Source organism: Lathamus discolor, chromosome 1 (genome assembly GCF_037157495.1).
Source record: "Lathamus discolor isolate bLatDis1 chromosome 1, bLatDis1.hap1, whole genome shotgun sequence".
In the NCBI taxonomy this organism is placed as follows: Eukaryota; Metazoa; Chordata; class Aves; order Psittaciformes; family Psittacidae; genus Lathamus; species Lathamus discolor.
In genome coordinates this window covers 49984876-49994572 of record NC_088884.1, presented here as the reverse complement: position 1 = coordinate 49994572, position 9697 = coordinate 49984876, and the positions used below count along the sequence as shown (strand labels likewise).

At 40.1% G+C, this 9697-nt stretch overlaps 1 long non-coding RNA gene across 1 annotated transcript; it reads left to right on the top strand.

Annotated features, from left to right (window-relative positions):
- Positions 1-1838: 1838 nt before the first annotated feature.
- LOC136007130 (uncharacterized) lies at positions 1839-8236 on the top strand. Its single transcript, XR_010609488.1, has 3 exons — positions 1839-1880; positions 3757-3840; positions 8165-8236. It is a non-coding gene; the product is annotated as an uncharacterized LOC136007130 (long non-coding RNA).
- The last annotated feature ends 1461 nt before the right edge of the window (positions 8237-9697 follow it).

Below are 9697 nucleotides of genomic sequence, written 5' to 3'. Positions count from 1 at the left end.
CGTCTGAAGCAGATGAAATGAATGATTTTTTAGATTTGCTTATTGCTCTCTCTGGTCAAAAAGGAGTCTATGTTACCAGATATAAAGACAGGCATCTGCATTTTAGGTGTCCTAATACAGATGGATGAATTTCAGCCTATGAAGCCACATGTCCAAAATTCACACTGTGATAAAAATGTCATAAACAAGATTTCACTTACTCATGATGTGATCACAGAATGAATAATGGACTGTTTAAAACTAGCATAATTCACCCAACTAAGAACTCCTCTGGACATCCGCATAGTGAAAGAAAGACTGAAACTGGAACATTTTTGTTTTTTTCTGGAGACAAAGCTAAGAAAAAAATTAGCCTCAAAGACAGACTTCTGTGCTAGGATGTTTTCCTCAGCTGAGGTGTATGTCAGCAATCCTCCCTGGCTCTGTCATATGTCTAGAGAGAACTTGAACAGTGCAGGACGGTGCATTAGAACCTTGATGGTTCGGGGATAAAGTGTGACTTTGGGTTTTCTATTATTGTCCTCCTCTCAGGATAGACACCGTTTATTGTTGTCCTTCTCTGTAGCACGTTACCCTGAAGTGTTATGTGTTCCACATTTCTTTGTGAGACTTCTGATCTCAGAGTTCAGAACAGTTACTGATTTCTTAGATGTGCTGATAGTTTCCTTTTCAAGTCATTGATGGATTTCTTCTCCCGTTAATTTCCCAAATTTCTGTCTGACTTGTTCACTTAATACCTGGCTCAACATTTTCTCCAGTACCCACAGCTTACTGCTTCCAGCACTTGCTGGAAAAAAGGTCACACATGTACAACTTCATTGTTTCCTCTGAACTTCTTACTTGTGGCTTTGGTTTCCTCTGGATTTTGCCATGTCTTCCCTGTTATTTTCTTACACTAAAGTTACTGATTTGTGCGTTCTACAGTATTTGCAAATGTAATAATTCTCTATTTGCATTATTATTTTTGTTTGTAAACATCCTGATGCCTATTTGACATTGCAGTACCATTTCAGTTGGGCGCTCGGTGTCACCATGCACTGTATTTTCACATTTTAGTTTCATGAGGTATCAGGGCATGAAAAAAACAAGCTCTTCACTTAAGCTGACTGGTAGATCTCAGGGATACATGCTACTTACATGACTTGAAAGCTGCCTGTTTTGCAGTAATACTAGTAATAGTCACAAAGGGACTAGCTGACCCTTCATGCTTTAAAGTTTGAACTAGAGGGAATCAAGTGTTTGGGATTAAAAATACGTGAGCATTCTGCAGAATCAGAGATGAGAATTTGCCCTCTATTGCCATTTCCATTTCCGTTAATCTAGTCCAGCTGAAAGTTTACAAAGCATGTGCTATCCAGACAAAGAGATCTAAAAAAAGACTCATATCTATTATGTGTTTGAGTAAAAGAATTAGTAAGGTATTTCAAAACTGGTTATTTTTGACAGTGTAGATTTCTATAATCTTTTACTACTTGATACCTTTTACTGTTTCACAGTTTCATCTTAAAAATCTGCCCTTAGGAAAATCCAGGAAACCCAGTATTCCTGGAGTAACTTTTCTTGTAATCATACTATTTCAAATGAATGTTCTTAGGGTAAGGTTATTCGGAAGGTGATTGCAACCCAGCAGTGGAAGCCCCATCCTACATAAGGATCTTTTTGAAGGAGTCTAGTCAGGCTTGCACTCTGCATACAGTGCTGGGGCAGGCCCTCTGTAGAAATGCAGTGATCAAAGCTGGACTGAACTGACTAGATTTTTTCCCCCATGACTGGCAGTATTTAATGTTAGGATAGTATCACATCATTCTGACAATCATTTTCCTTTCTTCAGCTTCAATGCAAAATTTGCAGTTGTTGCCACTCATCAAGACGCTGATTAGGTAAGTAGTTACTGTTTGGTGTAATTCCATAGCCCTCTTTCAAAACACCATATACATCTGAAAAAAAGAAAAAACATAGATAAATGAGATTAGACTTTCACTATAAGTTTGATATACAAATTCCCCAAGCCCCAGTCTTGTAAAGATTTAATGCAAAAATAGTAAAGACTCTTAGTCAAGCCAGACTGAAGATCTCCATACACAGCAACTGGCTAGTATACATTTCTCTGTTTAGATTCTGGATTCTGTTCCATGCTATTCAGAGTTGTTATGCTTTGAACAACCAAAACAATAGCAAATAAAGAAAACCCCTTAAAGGTGTTGCTTAAGAGATATTTGTTAGATTCTGGATCATGTCACATGGTACAAACTTTTAAGATTAAATTCCACAATGGAAAGTGTGATCAAAACAAGCTACCTGAAAACTATTACTCAAGGATTCACGATTTTTCATCCCATGTATTTGAAAAAAATGAGGAATATACACGTGTCAGGTTTAGTGACTCCAGCACATACAGGGAGTGAATGGATTTCTTGAATAGTTCACACTCAACTTATTGGCAAACTGTTCAAATTATGTAACAAAAAAATAAATCACCTAGGTTATTTGTAGTTCCAGCACTGAATCACACACTTGAACAACTGACAATTTAAGCAAAATTTCCATTTCAACAAACATGCTCTATTCCTTTTTATCTCGAAATATCAAGTTTACAAAGAAGGATAATGGCTTACGCATTAAAATGAGTTAGTTGAAAATTTTCCAGTAGGGTATGCTCTGGTAGGGAAATGTTGTTACACTGATAGCAAAACCTTGGATCAAGACACTTCCATGCTAAGATAAAACAGATTAAAAATTTTTGGTTTGGAATTAAAATAAAACTTTAAGTTCAGTACACAGCATTATAAATCACAGCATTACAGCAAGGGGAAAAAAAACCCAATTTTAACCCAGAACAAGACATTTTGGCTTTAGCAAATGATAATGTTCCAGTTCCATTTGACAAGTTTTCCATAAGGTTTGTTTTAAGGAAACTTCACAATTTTCATCCTTTAGAATCATAGAATCAGCTAGGTTGGAAAAGACCTATAAGATCGTTAAGTTCAACCTCTCAGTTGTTACTTGGGAGAAGAGACTGACCCCCACCTCATTACAACCTCCCTTCAGGTAGTTGTAGAAAGTGATAAGGTCCCCTCTGAGCCTTCCTTTCTCCAGACTAAACAACCCCAGCGCTCTCAGCTGTTCCTCATCACACTTGTGCTCCAGGCCCTTCACCAGCTCCGTTGCCCTTCTCTAGACTCACTCCAGCAACGAAATATATTTCTTGTAATGAGGGGCCCAGAACTGAACACATTATTGGAGGTGCAGCCTCACCAGTGCTGAGTACAGGGCAATGATTACTTAACTAGTCCTGCTGGCCACACTGTTTCTGATACAGACCAGGGTGCTGTTGGCCTTCTTGGCTGCCTGGGCACAAGCTGGCTCATGTTCAGTTGGCTATCAGTCAGCAATCTTTTAAAATTCAGAACTGAAACATATTTCTATGATAATAGAAATCCCAGTGGAATTATATTGCTCAGTTTTGACCATTTGCAGTGTCTTGCCTTTCATGGCTGATGCTGTATTTACCAAAGTTCACTTGCAACTGTTGGCCTTAACACTTAGAGCTGTGTTGTAGCTTGGTTAGCTCTGACTTTCTTAGCTGAGTTTCCACACTTTACATAAAGAGCTAAACTCACCAGATTGCACCAGTCAGACAGGGAAGCTAGTCTCCATTCTTGACCCCAAAAGTGAAACCTTCTTTTTATGCTGAAGAAAAAGTACCAGGACTTCCTAAGGGGGAATAAACTGACACTGCCTGCCTTTGCCTTGCAGGTGAACATCATATCCCAGGAAGCTCACTCCAAAAGCTTTCTGGAATATCACATTCGAAATCCACCAATGGCTTAAAAATAAAAGGTATGCTTTTCATTTCAAAACATTAACATTGGCTACATCTACGTGTCACTGAAAAGGAGAGGAAAAGTTTCATGTGAAATGAACTCGCATGAGACTGCCAAAGTATTAATTCACTTCTGAAAGAAATGTCTAGGGTTTTATCACTTTGGAGGAAGAACCTCTGTTATATAGCACCTGCTACACAGAGGCATCCCGTAGCTGCTGGAATAGTGTAAGAATAGCAACAACAATACTCATTACTGCTCTTGCTGAAGTAGTAGATGAGGATACTGCTAGCACAACTGGAAGAAATTAGTACAGGAAACATGCAAGCTGGTGTGAGAAAATTTCCTGACAAGTGAGTAATTGCAAGTTATGGAATATTTCTCTAAGGGAAGTGGTAGCAACTTCATTGCTTAAGAAGTGTGCAATGAAACACGAGTTGCTAAATATTAAACTGTAGGAAAAAAACTTAGACAAAAGCACTGAATAACCTTTAAAACCTTTCCATAGCTAACCTTTTCACTAAAATGATTTAGAAAAGGATTAAATTGGCTTCTTAGAAATTTCATGAACCAATGTCATTATTTTCAATGCATTCTTTTGAGTAAATCACATCTCACTCCACGCCTCACTGAAGTCACCTGCCCTGGCCCACACATCTCAATGAGTATGGTCACAACCCACTAACTGCTTTTCCTATGCTGCCATTACTCTTAGTGTTGCAACTTGGGAAATACAGGTTGAGGCAGCTCTGTAATTAACAGCATGATAATTAAATTGATTCAGTTAAAAAGAAAAAAAAAAGTTTACGTTTAAATAGACACATTCAGAAGTATCTGTGCATTTCTTTCCACAAAATTTATGTGACTGATGGGGTAGAAATGTCTAAATTGCATTTACAGGCCATATCGCCTGGGGTCAGTCTAGCCAAGGCTATCTTAAATCTTCTCAGCAGCTTAGAATTAATTTTTCTCTCTCTTGTTGTATCTGGGATGACCAGCTCAGGCTTAGAGGGAAGTTAGTGGAGCAAGGGCTGCAAAAATCAGCAGAGGTCAAGGCAACTGGTCTAGGAAAGTAGAGAGCCAGGTAAGTTACAGAGAAGTATGAGATGTGAAAATGGCTAGAGAGGGCCTACAAGTTTTCCAGCAGTCTGGGTTTTAGATGTGTGAAGGGAAAAGAGGGAAAGTAGTAGTCAAGTGTAAGCGGTTACTGCTTCTGCCTGTCCCTCAGGAGAAGCAGGTTGAAATGTGCAGGTGAGAGTCAGAAACTGGCTGTTCAACCTTGTGATTCCAGAGCAGTCACTCTTTTGGCTGGAGAAGCAAAAACAGGAAGGTTGCTACCCTAAGCAGCCTCCTGTTTTGCTTTGGCCTAAAACTAGTTCCACCTCTTGCTGCTGTGGTCTATTCTGGCAAAGCAAAATTATAAACCTAGCATAGTCACCTAAACTAGTGGTGAGCTTACATCATTTCACGTGTAAAGAGTAACAAAAAACTGGTAACGTATCCCAGAGTTTCAATACTGAATACAATATGAGCATGGCAGAAGAGCAGACTACTTGGAGTCAAGATCCATAGTAAATAAATTAAATTATCCAATGTAATGCAGTTATAATGCAAATATTTAGCTCTTAGGGAAGGATCTGATAAGAATACACATTTGAATTTTATTGTATTCTAATAGCTTTCTCAGTTGATTTGCAGAAAATAATTGTACTCCACCCTGCAGTACCATATACAAGGAAATAGTAGCTTTAATGAACAATAAGGAATGTCCTTTGTGACCTTGTTCTGTAGAGTCTTGTTTAAAAGTGTGGGAGATTGTTGAATTATAACAGATTAAATTCCACAAATCTCTCAACCTTCTTCTAAATTCTACAAGCTTAGTGCAGTCTTGATTTCAGTTTACTCATGCAAGAAGGCCGTCAGCTAGGATCCTGCTATTGCAATTCAGTATTTATCATCAGTCTTTATTGCATTTGACCTCAGTCAAACACAGCTGGGTGAGGCTTAGCCGTGAGTTATTAGACAGAACATACAGAATGAATAAGTAAGGTCCATTGTTCTCATTTTTCCAGGGTAACCATTTTTCATAACTTAATGCCTTTAAGGACTGAACTTCAAAGGCTATTACTGCTGTAAATATTCAACTCCTACGCAAGTCTCATACAAAGATCGTCAGGAAAGCAAAATCAATCAGAAAAATACTTTCTAGCTGGCTCTCAGGCTCCAAAGGTTAACAGTCTCAAATTTTTTTAGTTAAAGGTTTGGTGTCCAAGGTAAAGGAATATTGATATTTGAATTGCTTGTTTGTTAACTGCATAAGACCATCACCTGAAGGAAAAAGATCTGGAAGTGAAATCAGCTCACTTGCACCACTAGAAAATTGCCCTGGTTTAAAGAGCCAGTCTCAGGGAACCTGCCAGTGAGACTCTCCTTCCTGCCTGCCTATTTCACCAAGCCAAGGTAGTAGATCCAAACCAGTGGCAATCCATTTTTTCATATATCCTTGGCATGTTTACTGAGCTTTCCTCATTTGCCTATGTTTACCAGTCCAGTTTTCACTTTAATTTCTGAAAATATTGGGTAGAGTATATGGCTGGGGAATTCGAAGGTTTGAAAGTGTCTGGTGAAGTCATTAATGTATGTATTCCCATATATCTCTTCTGGCCTTATATATTCGTTTTCTTACAAATGATTTTATGGAGGCAGTGCTTCTTCTCATGTATTGTCATATTCTTCTGACCTGTTTGACACTTTTCGCTAAAGGATTTGATCTCAGTAAAGTACTGAGATATTGCCGCTGGAGGCGACAGATATTTTATGAGTTCTAAATTCAGGAATATTATCACTAGGCATTTTACTAAACCAGAAAGCAGCTATTAAGCTTTCTATCTCTTAATGCAGTGTTTGAAGTCATATGCTGATATCCCTGGAATGGTGTCAGATTGAATCTCCCAGACCTTGAGTCACTGGTCTATTTTATTGGACAGCTTCTCTGCAGTGTTTCATGTACAGTGGTTGGTGTTCTGCATCCTGCTGCCTACCTCAGGCTACTAACTCTCAGCATTTTTGTGTTTGGGACCTAAAAGTTTATTTTTAGCTCAGCTTGCACTACTACAGTGGTTTCTTACTTTTCTTGAAGTCTATTTAGCTCTTAAAAGATAACTGACCAACTAATAACCCATTGCTTTGCTTATAAAGCTTTGTCAAATTCACTTACTGATAAAGTTTAGAAATCTGAAGCTTTACAGAGGATACTGATAACATCTGTGTGTATGTGGTGATAGAATAGAATATAAATTAATATTTTCTTATATTCTCAATTATAAAACATTTGCTCACCTTTTCATTAAAAAAAAAAAAGTCTTACTACTTTTGTTGTTTATGACAGGCTTTGAAGTTCAGAAGGGAGAGGGCCTTGGGCTGGAGATGTGTCTTTTCTTGCTCCCATGCAATTCCAGGGAAGTTTAGCAGATGTATAAACTACTAGAATCACCCTTTCTTGCCTCACGCTTGTGTTCTTCAGAGAAATGTTAAGATCTTGCACAGAATAAATACACATAAACATTTTTAAATAGCTGGGTTAAAAAATACCACCAAAGGAAAAGCAGCAGCAGCAGCAGCCGCCTGGAAACCACAAGCTGACAGCCTCAGGAAGATAATTAGAAACAGACCAGCTTATGAAAATTATTTTTCTGTCCCTCAGGAGCCCAGCTGAAAAGATTCAGCATTGGTTATAGCAGTCTGTTCCCATACAGTAACAGATCTGTTCCCAGACAGTAACTTTCCATTGTTGCCAGATGCATAGGACAAAAGACAATATTTTACGGATTACATAGGTGCTGTCCTGTCTGCCTGAATCTTGTATTCATGGTGACCTGCAGCCCAGCTGAGGTCTAGGCAGTAATCAAGCCTGCCTGATTCAATGGACTACCTACCCCTGCAGGCACCTAAATTCATCATGTGCCTGCCTCTTTCCACTGGCACTTCATTGCATCTGTCCCTAGGCGCTGTGAAGGACACATGGTGTACACGGGACTCAGTCTTCCTGTGTATGCCCTGCTGTGATCCAGGTGTGAGTGTAGATGGGCACATGAAGCTTTCCTAAGATCCCAGAGGAAACCTGAAGGAGATGTGCTAAAGTCCGCAGTGTAACAAAACATGCTGTAGGAAGTGGTGGCAGTCCAGTTTTTTTCTATAACTACAGTTTTAACATTTAGAAAGACAATCTGAGGTTAAAGGATTTAGCTGCTTTTCTATCAAGGGGTAATGTTATCCATATCAGCCTGAACAGTGTCCTAGTTACTAGCATAAAATTAAGATCGCTTTTGTGTGTTTTCCAGCTGACTGCAGTACCCCTACATGTCTGGCTTCGTGGTGGCTCAGCTTGTAAAGAACTTATGAAAATCTCTTTACACAGAGGTGTAAAAAAAATGGCCTTTGCATGGTGTCCATGCAACAGGCTGTCATTAAAGCATGGACATCAGACATGGGAGCTGATATGCGAGCCGAGCAGAAGCTAGAGCAGAAGCTAGAGCAGAAGCTAGAGCAGAGGCCTCGTGCTTCCTGACTGGTATGGGGTAAGTAAGTAGCACCCCCTTCTCTGTATCTCCCAGTGCCACGCTTCAGAAGTGGGCTAGGAAGCTAGATAGAAACGCTTGCCACCATTCTACCAGTCCATGTGTGATCTGGTGAACTACACTGCCCCTTAGATGTGCCTGAATAAGGACCAGATACCCTTCAGCAGGCCTTCAGAGGCATCTTGCTCTCTTTGCTGACTGGATGTGGAACTTAAACAGTTTGGTTAGGTGAGCTGGATTGCATACCTCCTTGCACTTTTGGGAGGTAATTCTGCCTGCCAAGATGGACTCGAATCAAAAGGAACTGCAAGTACTGTCAAGGAGGAAGTGAAACAATGGCAAGGAAATAAGGCATCTTTTGGCTGTAGCATCAAAAATTTAAACAATGGTCAAGCAATTGACTGGGGAAATTTTGATTCTATAGTCCAAGCGGAGTTGCAAAGCCTACTTGCTAAGGCTAAGGATCAAACCCAAACATTTATCAGTTAAAGCTTTCACTTAGAAAGTCGAGAGAAAAGCGAGGGAGAGGGAGAATTTGGGAGGCAGTGGCTTCATACAGTAGAGGTGATCAAAACACAGGTCTTACATAGTGCATTGACAGCTAGTCTGCCCCAAGGGATGTGAGGAACAGCAAACTTAATATGAGTACCAAGCTTGCATGGCTTTTTTGTTCCTGCTCGTTGTGCGCCTGTGGCAGAATTACCAAAGAGTTTCTCTGCAAGAAGTTGAGTTGTGTAAATCAGGAGCTTGTGGTCACATCCACAGACAGAGTTTTCTGAAAGGAGTGAGGGATATATGGCATGGGAAGATGCAAAAGATTCCCAGGTCACTGGTGGAAGGGAGTTTTGGTTAGTTGGTGGGTTCTCAGTTCACTTCTGGAGAGACTGGGGCAGTCCCAGCTGGCCTGTCAGCAGGATGGGAGACTATGTAGGTCCCAGAACATCACTGTTGCATGTGGAGACCTGGGAGCAGAGCTTGTGAGTCTGAGGAGCTTTTAGTGCAGCAGAGGAGTGGTTCCAATTCCCATATTTTCTCCATGTGTTAGGCTGCTGCTGGTCTGGGATGGCAAAAGGAACATTTCTTCTACGTGGCAAACACAGCTGGCCCTGCCACATCAGTCAGCCATAAAAAAAAAGGAAGGTTTCATCAGAGATTGTAATATACTCATCCTGAGATCCAGTCTAAAGTGCTCATTGCCACAGTTAAAGATGTAAAGGAAATTCAGCCTGTCGTTTCTCAAGGGTGTGCGCAAAAGGAAGGGGAAGGCATAGCTGACCCTGGGGCCAGGATACCCAA